The sequence below is a fragment of the Rutidosis leptorrhynchoides genome, chromosome 2 (assembly GCF_046630445.1).
Source record: "Rutidosis leptorrhynchoides isolate AG116_Rl617_1_P2 chromosome 2, CSIRO_AGI_Rlap_v1, whole genome shotgun sequence".
NCBI classification, from domain to species: Eukaryota; Viridiplantae; Streptophyta; class Magnoliopsida; order Asterales; family Asteraceae; genus Rutidosis; species Rutidosis leptorrhynchoides.
This window is the reverse complement of record NC_092334.1, coordinates 98932292-98950960: the sequence shown is the minus strand read 5'-3', so window position 1 is coordinate 98950960 and position 18669 is coordinate 98932292.

Sequence of the window (18669 nt, the reverse complement as noted above, 5' to 3'; positions counted from 1 at the left end):
TTTCCGCCGTTCTAAGCATACCGTGAAGCTCACCTATGCTTTTATCCATCCCATTCATATTGTAATTAATTACAAATTGATCAAACCTTTTTGATAGGGAGTTAAGGATAAGATCGGTGGCTAACTCATTTGATATGTTTAGGTTAAGACGGTTAGCACGATCAATAAGGCTTTTCATCTTAAGCACATAAGATGAAACCGATTGGGTATCGTCCATACGACAAGCATGTAGCGCCCGAACGGTCTCGAAACGCTCGACACGCGCTTGTTGAAGGAACATCTCCTTTAATTGCGTTATCATGTCGTATGCACTATGATGCTCGAAATCCTTTTGGAGTTCGGGAATCATAGTCCCAAGCATTAGGCATGAGACTTGAAGGGAGTCGCGGCAATACTTATCGTAAAAGGCCATTGCCTCCTCATCATCCTCATCCGGTTGATCAGGAATGGGGTCCTCAAGTACATACGCTTTATCCTCTTGTTTGAGGACAATCCGAAGATTGCGAAACCAATCCATAAAGTTGGTATGGTTGAGTTTGTCTTTCTCTAAGAGAGACCTTAATGATAGGTTGTTTAGGTTAAGTGGTGCGTTTGGTATGTTGTTGTTGTTATTGGCGGCCATCTACAAAATTTAACAAAGTTCGTTTAAGTATTAATTTAATTTAACATTCAATACCCTTTAAATCCAATTGAATTATTAAATTCTAGAATCCAACGGTAAACCAAATTTCGGTTAGGTGACCTTTATCCCGCAATTTGATTTAGCTAGGTAGTCAATAAATGACAATTGCAATCCATTTGCAACTTCTAGAGTATGGGATCATGCAATCCTTTTGCATGGCATATTTATCTCATCAACGCCTATTTGTTCTTCATGCTTCGGTGACCCTAAGTTCATGATTCCCAAATCAAGTTGTCCTACTTGTATAGACTTGTAAATTTAACATACAAGTGGTTAGGTGACCTTTATCCCACAAGCATGCGAAATTTACCTTAATCATATTAGTTTGCTCATAACGGTTAGGTGACCTTTATCCCATCATGAGTTCCCTAATACTTTTAAGTGTCACACAATAGGATGGCGTTAAACTTGTTGCCTTGTTGTAAAAGGGATTTGAGTTTTCATTAATTCTAGTTTGGGAAAACTTTTATGCCATACACCAACATGCATTTAGTGTATGGTACTTATGAAAAACCAATTTCATGTCTTGTAATTGAGCCAATTACTTGATATAAACCATTTTATGTACGTCATCCTTTTCTTGTTCTTAATAACCATTTATTAAGGTTTTTGGTTGCTATTTTAATTTAACCATTTAAATTTCCGTTTTGCATGTACTTAGAACGTCTAATTTAACCAATTAAATTGTCGTTTTGTTTGTGTTATCTTGTGATTAATTGTATCAACCAAACATACAAAGCAATAATCATACAAACAACCACACATGCAAAATAAGTGTGTTCACAATCTAGCCATTTTGGTGAGCATTTGTTTAGCCGAAAACAAATGCCACCGGTTAAGGGGTTATAACACAAAGCAAGAGATTTCCAATCTCCCACTTAATCTTGCATCCAAATGCTCCTTGTGTTCTTCAAGTCTTCATGATCTTGTATCTTCATTTTTACAAAATATGTATCCTAATACATTTTATCTAGAAAATGAAATTACAACCTATTCTATTTTACATACCAAATATAAAATGAATTACATAACAAATGAATGAATTATTACAAACAAATTGAATAATTATTACATGCCATATGAATGAATAATAATACATACCAAATGAATCATAAATCAACCAAACACACATGCATGCAACACAAGGTCAAGGCTAGGATTGTGAACATTAACATGCAACCAAAATGACCAAAATGGCAAGTTCCAAACCCCTTTTGGAACCTCCAAAATTCGGCCATCTCCTCAAACCCACCCAAACCCGAAAATTTTTGTATTCCATTTTCATGCATGTACTTGGAATGCAAATATAGTGGGTTTAAAGACAACAATTCGAAGCATATTTCAACAACCTGGGCTCTAGATACCATTGTTGAGATTTAACAAGTTCATAAGTCTTAAAACCTTTTAAGAAACATAGTAAACGGAAGCGTGTAATTCGCCAATTTAAACTTGTTATTTTTAAACCAATTAAAGCTAAATCCCATCTTGGATCAAGTTGTGAAATGATGCTTACAAAATAACAAGAAAAGATAAGAGTGTCATACCTCCTTAAACTAAGTTTAAGGGCTGAAAATGGCTTGAAAAATGATGAGAAAGATGATGAAACAAAGTACCAACACACCCTTGTATTGGCTAGACTTTAATCACCTTGAATCCTAGCTTCAAACCCTCTTCTTTCGCACCCTGAAAACTGGACAGCAGCAAGTGAAAGAATGATGATGAATGAAGCTTCAAAACTATGAAACCTCAAGGGATAATACCCCAAACTTATCACCAACACCCTAGCCTTTAGTTAGGATTTCATTAGACACTTGAAATGAACTTGAAAATCAAATTTTGAGCTTCCTTTTGGTGCCAAAAGGGCCACGGCAGCAGGCTGCTACTGAGGTGGTTTTGTGCAGATTTTTCTTCAAGTTCAAATGTGGAAAAACACTTGAAAAACTCATGGTCAAGTCTTGGTTCAAGTAATGTACCATGCACCTTGAAGTTGTGTATTTTTTTTGGGAGCAACAAAATGAGCATGTGTGCTTGCCTTGAAGACTAAAAAAATTCTGCACACTTCTTCATTTTTATATAATAATGACTTTTACTTATATATATATAAACTTGTTATATATATATATATATATATATATATATATATATATATATATATATATATATATATATATATATATATAAAACCATGTAATTGTTATATTACTTCCATATTTTATAAACCTTTTATAAAATATAACACAACATAATTATTTAAACCTATAAATAATTAAATATAAATTATCCAAATAATTTATCTCAAGTGATGATATTTTAGAAAACCAATTTTCTAAAGTTCAAGTGTCGTGTATTTATTTAACGACCCAATCGTTAAGATTAAATACTTATAAGGTGTCGGTAAGTTTGTTATTGGGTATGACCCGACTTGGATCAAAACATATTAGCCACATTAATTTAATATGTCTCTCGGGCATACGAAATACCTTCAAAGTAGTCCTAGTAAAACCAGAATGCATGACTTGTTTCTGGACGTATGAATTACGTGTCTTTATTGCCTTTGCTGAACGACTTGTGTACTAGCTAGAATTATCTTCACAACTATCTTGTATCAAATTTATTGTGTGCTATATTTCATGCTATATGTAAAATAAGCGGTATTGTAAGTTTGTAAAATATTGTGTAAAAGTTTGAACGCGAAATATTATTATAATCAGTTTTTCATATAGAATTGTAGTAGTTGAATTGTATATTAGCTACTAAGTATGAACTTAACGGGTATGTACTACCCGAATTTAAACTTATAAAACGCTAATATGAAGAAAAAGCTTTTATAAATGAGTTCATATTATGCTACGAAATACTATTAACTACTCTTAATATTCTGTATGATTAACTTGTTCCATTTGACTATTTTGAAGGAAATGGCACCGACTACTCGACACACCGTGAATATGAATGAAGAGGAATTACGTACTTTTCTAGCTTCAAACATAGCCGCAGTACAGGCTGCGCTACATACCAACAATAACCTTGGATCTAGCAGTACAGGAAGTCGTGTAGGATGCACCTACAAAGAATTCACTGCCTGCAAACCTTTGGAATTTGATGGAACCGAAGGACCGATCGGATTGAAATGGTGGACCGAGAAGGTCGAATCGGTGTTTGCCATAAGTAAGTGTACTGAAGAGGACAAAGTGAAGTATGCTACACATACCTTCACAGGTTCTGCGTTAACATGGTGGAATACCTATCTAGAGCAAGTGGGACAAGACGAGGCGTACGCACTACCGTGGTCAGCATTCAAGCACTTGATGAACAAGAAGTACCATCCCAGAACCGAGGTCAATAAGCTCAAGACAGAACTTAGAGGGTTACGAACCCAAGGATGTGATATTACCACGTACGAAAGACGATTCACAGAATTGTGCTTATTGTGTCCGGGAGCATTCGAAGATGAGGAAGAGAAGATCGACGCGTTTGTGAAAGGATTACCGGAAAGAATCCAAGAAGATATAAGTTCACACGAGCCCGTCTCCATACAACAGGCATGTAGAATGGCTCACAAACTAGTAAACCAGATTGAAGAAAGAATTAAAGAACAGACTGCTGAAGAGACCAATGTGAAGCAAGTCAAAAGAAAGTGGGAGGAAAACGGTGATAAGAATCACCAATACAACAACAACAGCAATTACAACAATAATCGCAACAATTACCCCAACAATCGCAACATCAATCGCAACTACAACAAACGGCCCAACAACAACAACAACAACAACAACAACAACAGCAACTACAACAATCATCCCAACAACAATAATAACCGCAACAACAACAACAATCAGAAGCAGCTATGCCAAAGGTGTGAAAAGTATCACTCAGGGTTCTGCACCAAATTTTGCAACAAGTGTAAAAGAAATGGTCATAGCGCGGTGAAGTGTGAGGTCTACGGGCCAGGGGTTAATAGAACGAAAGGAACAAATGGTGTCGGAATGAGTAATGGCGGAGCAAGTAGTGTCGGAGCAAGTTATGCCAATGTAGTTTGTTATAAATGTGGAAAACCGGGCCACATTATTAGAAATTGCCCGAACCAGGAGAACACGAATGGACAAGGCCGCGGAAGAGTTTTCAATATTAATGCGGCAGAGGCACAGGAAGACCCGGAGCTTGTTACGGGTACGTTTCTTATTGACAATAAATCTGCTTACGTTTTATTTGATTCGGGTGCGGATAGAAGCTATATGAGTAGAGATTTTTGTGCTAAATTAAGTTGTCCATTGACGCCTTTGGATAGTAAATTTTTACTCGAATTAGCAAATGGTAAATTAATTTCAGCAGATAATATATGTCTAAATCGAGAAATTAAACTGGTTAGCGAAACATTTAAGATTGATTTGATACCAGTAGAGTTAGGGAGTTTTGATGTGATAATCGGTATGGACTGGTTGAAAGAAGTGAAAGCAGAAATCGTTTGTTACAAAAATGCAATTCGCATTATACGAGAAAAAGGAAAACCCTTAATGGTGTACGGAGAAAAGGGCAACACGAAGCTACATCTTATTAGTAATTTGAAGGCACAAAAACTAATAAGAAAAGGTTGCTATGCTGTTCTAGCACACGTCGAGAAAGTACAAACTGAAGAAAAGAGCATCAATGATGTTCCCATTGCAAAAGAATTTCCCGATGTATTTCCAAAAGAATTATCGGGATTACCCCCACATCGATCCGTTGAATTTCAAATAGATCTTGTACCAGGAGCTGCACCAATAGCTCGTGCTCCTTACAGACTCGCACCCAGCGAGATGAAAGAACTGCAAAGCCAATTACAAGAACTTTTAGAGCGTGGTTTCATTCGACCAAGCACATCACCGTGGGGAGCTCCTGTTTTGTTTGTCAAGAAGAAAGATGGTACATTCAGGTTGTGTATCGACTACCGAGAGTTGAACAAACTTACCATCAAGAACCGCTACCCACTACCGAGAATCGACGACTTATTTGATCAACTACAAGGCTCGTCTATTTATTCAAAGATTGACTTACGTTCCGGGTATCATCAAATGCGGGTGAAAGAAGATGATATTCCAAAGACTGCTTTCAGAACACGTTACGGTCATTACGAGTTTATGGTCATGCCGTTTGGTTTAACTAATGCACCAGCTGTGTTCATGGACCTTATGAACCGAGTGTGTGGACCATACCTTGACAAGTTTGTCATTGTTTTTATTGATGACATACTTATTTACTCAAAGAATGACCAAGAACACGGTGAACATTTGAGAAAGGTGTTAGAAGTATTGAGGAAGGAAGAATTGTACGCTAAGTTTTCAAAGTGTGCATTTTGGTTGGAAGAAGTTCAATTCCTCGGTCACATAGTGAACAAAGAAGGTATTAAGGTGGATCCGTCAAAGATAGAAACTGTTGAAAAGTGGGAAACCCCGAAAACTCCGAAACACATACGCCAGTTTTTAGGACTAGCTGGTTACTACAGAAGGTTCATCCAAGACTTTTCTAGAATAGCAAAACCCTTGACTGCATTAACGCATAAAGGGAAGAAATTTGAATGGAATGATGAACAAGAGAAAGCGTTTCAGTTATTGAAGAAAAAGCTAACTACGGCACCTATATTGTCATTGCCTGAAGGGAATGATGATTTTGTGATTTATTGTGACGCATCAAAGCAAGGTCTTAGTTGTGTATTAATGCAACGAACGAAGGTGATTGCTTATGCGTCTAGACAATTGAAGATTCACGAACAAAATTATACGACGCATGATTTGGAATTAGGCGCGGTTGTTTTTGCATTAAAGACTTGGAGGCACTACTTATATGGGGTCAAAAGTATTATATATACCGACCACAAAAGTCTTCAACACATATTTAATCAGAAACAACTGAATATGAGGCAGCGTAGGTAGATTGAATTATTGAATGATTACGACTTTGAGATTCGTTACCACCCGGGGAAGGCAAATGTGGTAGCCGATGCCTTGAGCAGGAAGGACAGAGAACCCATTCGAGTAAAATCTATGAATATAATGATTCATAATAACCTTACTACTCAAATAAAGGAGGCGCAACACAGAGTTTTAAAAGAGGGAAATTTAAAGGATGAAATACCCAAAGGATCGGAGAAGCATCTTCATATTCAGGAAGACGGAACCCGGTATAGGGCTGAAAGGATTTGGGTACCAAAATTTGGAGATATGAGAGAAATGGTACTTAGAGAAGCTCATAAAACCAGATACTCAATACATCCTGGAACGGGGAAGATGTACAAGGATCTCAAGAAACATTTTTGGTGGCCGGGTATGAAAGCCGATGTTGCTAAATACGTAGGAGAATGTTTGACGTGTTCTAAGGTCAAAGCTGACCATCAGAAACCATCAGGTCTACTTCAACAACCCGAAATCCCAGAATGGAAATGGGAAAACATTACCATGGATTTCATCACTAAATTGCCAAGGACTGCAAGTGGTTTTGATACTATTTGGGTAATAGTTGATCGTCTCACCAAATCAGCACACTTCCTGCCAATAAGAGAAGATGACAAGATGGAGAAGTTAGCACGACTGTATTTGAAGGAAGTCGTCTCCAGACATGGAATACCAATCTCTATTATCTCTGATAGGGATGGCAGATTTATTTCTAGATTCTGGCAGACATTGCAGCAAGCATTAGGAACTCATCTAGACATGAGTACTGCCTATCATCCACAAACTGATGGGCAGAGCGAAACGATACAAACGCTTGAAGACATGCTACGAGCATGTGTTATTGATTTCGGAAACAGTTGGGATCGACATCTACCGTTAGCAGAATTTTCCTACAACAACAGCTACCATTCAAGCATTGAGATGGCGCCGTTCGAAGCACTTTATGGTAGAAAGTGCAGGTCTCCGATTTGTTGGAGTGAAGTGGGGGATAGACAGATTACGGGTCCAGAGATTATACAAGAAACTACCGAGAAGATCATCCAAATTCAACAACGGTTGAAAACCGCCCAAAGTCGACAAAAGAGCTACGCTGACATTAAAAGAAAAGATATAGAATTTGAAATTGGAGAGATGGTCATGCTTAAAGTTGCACCTTGGAAAGGCGTTGTTCGATTTGGTAAACGAGGGAAATTAAATCCAAGGTATATTGGACCATTCAAGATTATTGATCGTGTCGGACCAGTAGCTTACAGACTTGAGTTACCTCAACAACTCGCGGCTGTACATAACACTTTCCATGTCTCGAATTTGAAGAAATGTTTTGCTAAAGAAGATCTCACTATTCCGTTAGATGAAATCCAAATCAACGAAAAACTTGAATTCATCGAAGAACCCGTCGAAATAATGGATCGTGAGGTTAAAAGACTTAAGCAAAACAAGATTCCAATTGTTAAGGTTCGATGGAATGCTCGTAGAGGACCCGAGTTCACCTGGGAGCGTGAAGATCAGATGAAGAAGAAATACCCGCATCTATTTCCAGAAGATTCGTCAACACCTTCAACAGCTTAAAATTTCGGGACGAAATTTATTTAACGGGTAGGTACTGTAGTGACCCGAACTTTTCCATGTTTATATATATTAATTGAGATTGATATTTACATGATTAAATGTTTCCAACATGTTAAGCAATCAAACTTGTTAAGACTTGATTAATTGAAATATGTTTCATATAGACAATTGACCACCCAAGTTGACCGGTGATTCACGAACGTTAAAACTTGTAAAAACTATATGATGACATATATATGGATATATATATAGTTAACATGATACTATGATAAGTAAACATATCATTAAGTATATTAACAATGAACTACATATGTAAAAACAAGACTACTAACTTAATGATTTTTAAACGAGACATATATGTAACGATTATCGTTGTAAAGACATTTAATGTATATATATCATATTAAGAGATATTCATACATGATAATATCATGATAATATAATAATTTAAAATCTCATTTGATATTATAAACATTGGGTTAACAACATTTAACAAGATCGTTAACCTAAAGGTTTCAAAACAACACTTACATGTAACGACTAACGATGACTTAACGACTCAGTTAAAATGTATATACATGTAGTGTTTTAATATGTATTTATACACTTTTGAAAGACTTCAATACACTTATCAAAATACTTCTACTTAACAAAAATGCTTACAATTACATCCTCGTTCAGTTTCATCAACAATTCTACTCGTATGCACCCGTATTCGTACTCGTACAATACACAGCTTTTAGATGTATGTACTATTGGTATATACACTCCAATGATCAGCTCTTAGCAGCCCATGTGAGTCACCTAACACATGTGGGAACCATCATTTGGCAACTAGCATGAAATATCTCATAAAATTACAAAAATATGAGTAATCATTCATGACTTATTTACATGAAAACAAAATTACATATCCTTTATATCTAATCCATACACCAACGACCAAAAACACCTACAAACACTTTCATTCTTCAATTTTCTTCATCTAATTGATCTCTCTCAAGTTCTATCTTCAAGTTCTAAGTGTTCTTCATATATTCTACAAGTTCTAGTTACATAAAATCAAGAATACTTTCAAGTTTGCTAGCTCACTTCCAATCTTGTAAGGTGATCATCCAACCTCAAGAAATCTTTGTTTCTTATAGTAGGTTATCATTCTAATACAAGGTAATAATAATATTCAAACTTTGGTTCAATTTCTATAACTATAACAATCTTATTTCAAGTGATGATCTTACTTGAACTTGTTTTCGTGTCATGATTCTGCTTCAAGAACTTCGAGCCATCCAAGGATCCATTGAAGCTAGATCCATTTTTCTCTTTTCCAGTAGGTTTATCCAAGGAACTTAAGGTAGTAATGATGTTCATAGCATCATTCGATTCATATATATAAAGCTATCTTATTCGAAGGTTTAAACTTGTAATCACTAGAACATAGTTTAGTTAATTCTAAACTTGTTCGCAAAAAAAAGTTAATCCTTCTAACTTGACTTTTAAAATCAACTAAACACATGTTCTATATCTATATGATATGCTAACTTAATGATTTAAAACCTGGAAACACGAAAAACACCGTAAAACCGGATTTACGCCGTCGTAGTAACACCGCGGGCTGTTTTGGGTTAGTTAATTAAAAACTATGATAAACTTTGATTTAAAAGTTGTTATTCTGAGAAAATTATTTTTATTATGAACATGAAACTATATCCAAAAATTATGGTTAAACTCAAAGTGGAAGTATGTTTTCTAAAATGGTCATCTAGACGTCGTTCTTTCGACTGAAATGACCACCTTTACAAAAACGACTTGTAACTTATTTTTCCGACTATAAACCTGTACTTTTTCTGTTTAGATTCATAAAATAGAGTTCAATATGAAACCATAGCAATTTGATTCACTCAAAACGGATTTAAAATGAAGAAGTTATGGGTAAAACAAGATTGGATAATTTTTCTCATTTTAGCTACGTGAAAATTGGTAACAAATCTATTCCAACCATAACTTAATCAACTTGTATTGTATATTATGTAATCTTGAGATACCATAGACACGTATACAATGTTTCGACCTATCATGTCGACACATCTATATATATTTCGGAACAACCATAGACACTCTATATGTGAATGTTGGAGTTAGCTATACAGGGTTGAGGTTGATTCCAAAATATATATAGTTTGAGTTGTGATCAATACTGAGATACGTATACATTGGGTCGTGGATTGATTCAAGATAATATTTATCGATTTATTTCTGTACATCTAACTGTGGACAACTAGTTGTAGGTTACTAATGAGGACAGCTGACTTAATAAACTTAAAACATCAAAATATATTAAAAGTGTTGTAAATATATTTGGAACATACTTTGATATATATGTATATATTGTTATAGGTTCGTGAATCAACCAGTGGCCAAGTCTTACTTCCCGACGAAGTAAAAATCTGTGAAAGTGAGTTATAGTCCCACTTTTAAAATCTAATATTTTTGGGATGAGAATACATGCAGGTTTTATAAATGATTTACAAAATAGACACAAGTACGTGAAACTACATTCTATGGTTGAATTATCGAAATCGAATATGCCCCTTTTTATTAAGTCTGGTAATCTAAGAATTAGGGAACAGACACCCTAATTGACGCGAATCCTAAAGATAGATCTATTGGGCCTAACAAACCCCATCCAAAGTACCGGATGCTTTAGTACTTCGAAATTTATATCATATCCGAAGGGTGTCCCGGAATGATGGGGATATTCTTATATATGCATCTTGTTAATGTCGGTTACCAGGTGTTCACCATATGAATGATTTTTATCTCTAGTATGGGATGTGTATTGAAATATGAAATCTTGTGGTCTATTATTATGATTTGATATATATAGGTTAAACCTATAACTCACCAACATTTTTGTTGACGTTTTAAGCATGTTTATTCTCAGGTGATTATTAAGAGCTTCCGCTGTCGCATACTTAAATAAGGACGAGATTTGGAGTCCATGCTTGTATGATATTGTGTAAAAACTGCATTCAAGAAACTTATTTTGTTGTAACATATTTGTATTGTAAACCATTATGTAATGGTCGTGTGTAAACAGGATATTTTAGATTATCATTATTTGATAATCTACGTAAAGCTTTTTAAACCTTTATTGATAAAATAGAGGTTATGGTTTGTTTTAAAATGAATGCAGTCTTTGAAAAACGTCTCATATAGAGGTCAAAACCTCGCAACGAAATCAATTAATATGGAACGTTTTTAATCAATAAGAACGGGACATTTCACTTTTTTCCGTACACCATTAAGGGTAACCCGTTTTCTCTCGGAATGCGAATCGCCTTCTCATGACAAACAACTTCGGCTTTCACCTTGGACATCCAGTCCATTCCAATAATTAGGTCGAAGCTTCCCAATTCAACCGGTATTAAATCAATTGCAAACGTTTCGCTAACTAAACTAATTTTTCGATTTCGGCAAATTTTATCAACCTTAATTAGTTTACCGTTTGCTACTTCAACTATACACTTTTTATCCAAAGGCGTTAACGGGCAATTTAATTTGGCACAAAATTCTCTACTCATATAGCTTCTATCGGCACCCGAATCAAATAAAACATAAGCAGGTGTATTGTTGATAAGAAACGTACCCGTAACAAGCTCCGGGTCTTCCTGTGCTTTCTCCCCATTAATGTTGAAGGCTGTCCCACGGCTGTGCCTATTTCCATTCCTGCACTGGTTTATGGTATTGCCCGGTTTTCCACATCCATAGCAAACAATGCCGTTATTATTTGTTCCAGCATTATTTACTCCTTTGTTTCTATTTGGTCCGTAGACTTCACACTTTGCCATATGGCCATTCCTATTACACTTGGTACATAATTCTCTACAAAACCATTCCGGATGAAACGTATCACACCTGGGGCATATAGTTCTTTGCCTTTTGTTGTCGTCGTTGTTGTTGTTGTTGTTATTTTGTTGAGTCGTTTGTTGTTGTTATTGTTGTGATTGGGATTGTTGTTGTTATTATTATTGGGATGGTTGTTGCGGTTATTGTTGCGGATGTTGTTGCGATTATTGTTGTTGTTGGGGTGGTTGCGATTGTTGTCGTAGTTGTTGTTTTGATTGTTGTTGTACTGGTGACCCTGATCACTGCTTTCCTCCCACTTTCTTTTTTCCTGTTTCATTATGGCCTCCTCGGCTGCTTCTTTCTTTATCCTTCCTGCAATTTGGCCTATCAATTTGTGGGCTATACGGCTCGCTTTCTGCATTGTTGCAGGGTCGTTAGTACCTACATGCTCTTGGATTCGTTCCGGCAACCCTTTTATGAATGCTTCGATTTTTGCTTCTTCGTCCTCAAATGCTCCATGACACATTAAAGCCAGTTCATTGAAACGTCGCTCGTAGGTAGTGACATCTAACCCTTGGGTTGTCAGTGCTTTAAGCTCTGCCTTGAGCTTGTTGATTTCGGTTCTGGGACGGTACTCTTCCGTTATCATGTGCTTGAAAGCGGACCATGGAAGTGCGTAGGCGGTATTCTGTCCTACGTAATCCATGTAGGTATTCCACCATGTCAAAGCAGTACCCCTGAAAGTATGTGTGGCATACTTAACTTTATCCTCTTCTGCGCAGTTGCTGATTGTGAACACGGCTTCAACCTTTTCTGTCCACCGCTTTAGTCCAACGGGTCCTTCAGTTCCTTCAAACTCATTGGGTTTGCAGGCTATAAAAGCTTTGTAGGAACATCCTACCCAGCTGCCATTATTTCCTCCACTGCTGGAACCCGATTGGTTATTGTTGTTCATTGCATTCACCACTGGAGCCATATTTGCAGCGAAAGCTTGAAGTTCTTCTGTGTTCAATTGTTGTTGTCTAGTAGCTGGAGGAGCCATTTCCTTCAAAAATAGCCGACTGAGTTAATCATATAGAATTTTAGAAGTAGCCAAAAAGTATTTTGTAGCTTAATATGAACTTATTATTATAAAAGCCTTTTCTTCATATTAGCATTTTATAACTATAATAATGTTCATACTTAGCAGCTAACACACAAATTAACTACTAAAATTCTAATATGAAAAACTATGGTAAGTTATTACGTTACTACGTAATAATAAGTTGTAATAATAATAATAAACCTTCCATGCTTATTCTTATTATTATACAATCATAAGGAAAATTACATTGCGGATTTTCTTACAAACTTAAACACACAATATAACACATATTATACAATGCATGGAATACAGGATAGCTACCGATGGTTCAAGAATGGCGAGATTTCTTAGATGTTGGCGTTGTTTCTTTCTCGGCCAAACGTTTGGATTTTCGTTTGGATAGTTCTTTTTCCAATTCCTCCCAATTGGTTCTTTCGGCTAATTGTTTGGGAGCAAAACCAACAGCCGTTATACGAGCGGTCATTTTATAAACTGGTCTCTTAGGTGGTTCAGGTGGATGATCACAAACATTTTGGGTCATAATAAGTTCATCGGGTTTGGGATCGGGTATAATAGCCAAAGATTTTCCAAAATCATGTTGTGGTTCGGTAATTTCTACAACTTCTTCAGGATCCTCTTCTTCGGGTTCCTCTTCGGGATCTTCTTCTGGATCTTCTTCTGGAACCTCTACTGGCAATTGTGAATCTTCCCAATTTTCCCAACAATTTTCCACTTTAATGGTAGCACCAAAAGTTAACCTTTCCGTTGGTTCATAAGTCGTATGCTTTGACTCAGCCTCCGAATCACTTGATAAGTAAATGAAATCTGAATCACTAGATGCTTATATGATCGGATGAAGTCATCTATCACATAATAGCAGGCACGTTAAGAGAATGATATATCTTATAATATTTATATGTTAATAATCTTATGTTTCCAACAATTATATTAAGCAATCATTTTAAAATAATTACGGTCGAAGTCCAGACTCACTAATGCATCAAAAATCAGTTAGACACACTAATGAAAAATTTTCTGATTCTCAAGACCAAAGCTCGGATACCAACTGAAATACCCCGTTCATATTAATTATAAACGTTTCATATTAATTGGTTTCTTTGCTAGGTTTTGACCTCTATATGAGACATTTTTCAAATCTTGCATTCGTTTTTAAAAACAACCATAACCTTTATTATTGAATAAAGGTCTTAATGACATAATTTAGATTGTCTATCAAAGACAATCTCCACAAATAAATAAGTTTTTACACAACCCATTACAATATGATCAAATATATTACAACAACACTCCGAATGCAAGTTTAAACAATATAAACAATTATGCCGACTCCGAATCTTGACCTTGGGTTGGCATACGACAGTGGAAGCGTTTTTAATATTCACCTAAGAATAAACATGCTTAAAACATCAACAAAAATGTTGGTGAGTCATAGGTTTAATTTCTAATTAATAATCATAATATTTAATAAGCCACAAGATTTCATTTAATTAAATGCGCAGGATCATTACAACTGCAAAAATCATTCATACGATGAGTCGCCTGGTAACCGACCTTAACATGGAGCGCTTAAGATATATGGCATCATACATTCCACTATTCAAATGTATGACAAGGACCCTTCGAAGTACTAAAGCATTTCCACTATTCGAAAATGGAGGTGGTTGGTGCCCGTAGATCTACCTTTAGGATTCACGTCAATTAGTGTTTTTCACTAATTCTTAGGTTACCAAGCATAATAATAATAAATACAGATATTCGGTATAACAAAACAATCGTAGAATGTAGTTCCATGAACTTGTGCTTATTTTGTAAAACATTTATAAATTTTGCATGTATTCTCATCCCAAAATAATTTAGATAGTAAAAATGAGACTATAACTCACTTGTGATGATTTCCGAATAGACGGTGATAAGACTTGGCCTTTTGACAAATTCACGAACCTAATAATAATATTCTTGTGTGAAGATATATATATATATATATATATATATATATATATATATATATATATATATATATATATATATATATATATATATATAATATTCCATACTTATGATACTTGTGATAATTTTAATTGTCCATTGTTAGCAGTCCAACGTTCGTAGTCCAATAGTCCAACAGTATAAATATAAATGCGTATATTGTGTTAGAATTCACTAACACTATAATATATTGTCTTAATATAATAAGACACATAATATGTATATCGTCTAAAGCAATCCGCGACCCATTGTATACATGTCTCAGGCTCGATCACAACTCAAAGTATATAATATTTTGGAATCCACTTTGACCCATAGCTAACTCGAGATCACTGCCAATGGTGTCTAATAGTTCGTTCCAATAATATATATAGAAGAAGTCAAAATGATATGTCAAAACTTTGTATACGAGTCCACGGTGATCAAGTCATATATATATATGGTGCCTTACGATCTTTATTAAGACTATAATATATTGTCGTAGAACTTAATCACGACTATTATAAATTGTATTTACATAAGTTCGGGAACAAGACATGTATAAATACATGTAGGATACAATGTAAGTTAGCTAGGATAAGGTTAGCATCCATTTTTATAAATCATGTCTGTAGCTAAAAATTAAGAAAAATATCCAATTTTGTTTTACCCATAATTTCTTCGTTACAAATCCGTTTTGAGTGATTCAAGTTGCCATGGTTTCGTATCGAACTCAACATTATTAATCTTAACAGAAAAAGTATAGGTTTATAGTCAAAAATACAACTTAGGTGTCAAATAAGAGAAGATACTCATATCCGTCGTAAGAACGACATCTTGATGACCCTTTTGAAAAACATACTTCCACTTAGAGTTTAACCATGGATTTTGGATATATTTCATATCCATATAAAATAAGATTTTTCACCAAAGGAAATATTTTAATTCAAAGTTTAAGATAGGTTTTTAAAATTAAACCCAAAACAGCCCCCGTTCGACTAAGACAGCGTATATTCGATTTTAAGGTGTTCTTCGTGTTTACAAGTTTTATATCCTTATGTTAGCTTGACATACTGTCATAATACATGTGTTGAAGTGTTTTAAAAGTCAAGTTAGAAGGACTAAGTTTATTTGCAAACAAGTTTAGAAATAATCTAAACTATGTTCTTGTTGTTATTAGTTATAACTCAAAATAAGATAGCTATATGAATACGAATCGAATAAGATTATGAATAAGGTTACTACCTCAAATTAAATGAGTAAAGTTTCTGGAGAAATAAGTAGAATATCTTGAGTTCAGAGATACCCTTGATGGCTTGGAATTCTTGAAGTGTTCTTGATCAAGCTTTGTTATGATGATTATAACTTGGATTATGAGACCAATACTTGCTGAATTGAATGGAGGTTTGAGAGAGTGTTTGAGTATGTGTTTAGAGGGTAAAATTATGTAGTTAATTGGAATGAAATGGATGGTTATTTATCCTACATGTTGGCATCAAAATGGGGACAACAACATGGCTCCATGGTTTGTAATTTTATGCATTTAGTCATACTAGTTTCCAAGCCATGGTTCCCACAAGTCTACATCATGTTTATACATGTCTCACAACTGATTGAGGGCTGCTAAGATCAATGATTTGGTATGTATATACCCATAGTAAATACGTATAGAAGCTGGATATTATACGGGTATAAATACTGTATGAATACGAATAGGATTCTTGATAAAATTGAATGAGAAAATGAGTATAGCTATCTTTATTGAGTATAAATATATTGATATATATTATTAAGTCTTTCAAAAGTGTATTAATACATATTAATACAATTCATATACATACATTTTAATTTAGAAGTTATTACAACGTTAATCGTTATATATATGTATATAGTCTTGAAGTCTTTAAGTTAGTAATCTCATTTTAGGTATATAACCAATTGTTATTATATATAATGAGATACTTAAATATCATTTTAACAAATCATAAGTATATATATATATCCATATATACTTCATTATATAATTATTTCAAATTATGATGTTCGTGAATCGTCAGACAAACTGGGTGGTCAAACATTTGCATAAAATCCATTCCAAATATATATATCTTGACAAGTTTGATTGCTTAACATGTTGGAAACATTTAGTTATGTAAATATTTATCTTCAATATATTAGAAGAAAAATCCGGGTCGTTACACATGATTAGTGTATAGACAAAATTCATATCTTAGCATATCTGCTAATTCATATCTTAGCGTATCTGTTACTGTAAGCTTTGCCTGTCATTTTCCGTAGATTCCTCCGTAACTTATGGGATTTTAGTATTATATATGCATATGTAAATTATGTATTGCAGGGTACTAATCTACATCCTATAATCTATCTCTTATCGAAGATCCTTCATCTAATCGTACGAGACGAATCCCTCAACCAGTTCGAATTCCTCAGATTCTGACAGCTATTCTGATATGGAGTTTCACCTAAGCTCCGAACGCAGTGTCACCAGAATGAATCAACAAATCATCCATCCCCAATTCATCTGATGATTTCGTAGACGACTTAATCAATGGAGACGCGAAGAAGGCAATCCCCTCCACCAACTGAATTCACCTCTTGACGATGAACCTGAAGCGCTTACCGGCGAACCTGTTCGAGACACCATTTTCTCTCTCATATCTAGAGTATCTCTTCGTGATTATATACTATCTCAAATTCTAGATCTTATTCATCCGCTCGTTCCAACCGACAACCATCCCGAAATAATAGAAGAAGTCAACGAATTTCGCGCTCGGGTAGTGACTTTGGAGAATACGATGCAAAATTTACCAGCTTCAGCAACATCACCAGCACCAACATCAATACCAGTACCACCAACAACCCAAGTTCAACATCACACACCTCAACATCTCATTATGTACCTCGAGCATTTTCATCAATCTGCGAATCATTCTACATCATTTATCTTCGTTCGACATGGTGATTATGTAATCTCTAATGTTTTAGAGATTATATATTCTTGCTCTAACGGTAAATCAAATGAGTTTAATATCCTATTAACTCATTAAATCCATGATTACATCTGAAGAAAATATATATGTATATATGTTTTCATAAATATTGTAATTAATAATTCTTTTGTACAAACTGTTAATGGTGAAAATATTTAAACGGGTAGGTAATACCCGAGGAATATTCAGATTTCACATTAATAAGTTACACTGTACATTCTTTGAAGCTGATTCAACAGTCATTTACTATCCTACTTACATCCACCGATATACGAATCCGTTCACCACAGAATAACCATTTTCATCCCAATTTCATATTCGGAATTTTGATTTATCAGAATCCAACAAGTGGCATAATGAAGAAAATATTGGACAAAAAATAAAATTTGTTAGAAACAAACAAATTAACTATGTGAAATTTTGTTAAGAATCCACGCTAACAAAATCCTAGCTAACTGTTCCTAGCTAACTGATTACATTTTATTTATTGCAATTTAATTATCGCAATTTTATTTATCGTCATTTAATTTCTGTTATTTATTTTACGCACTTTATTTATCGTCA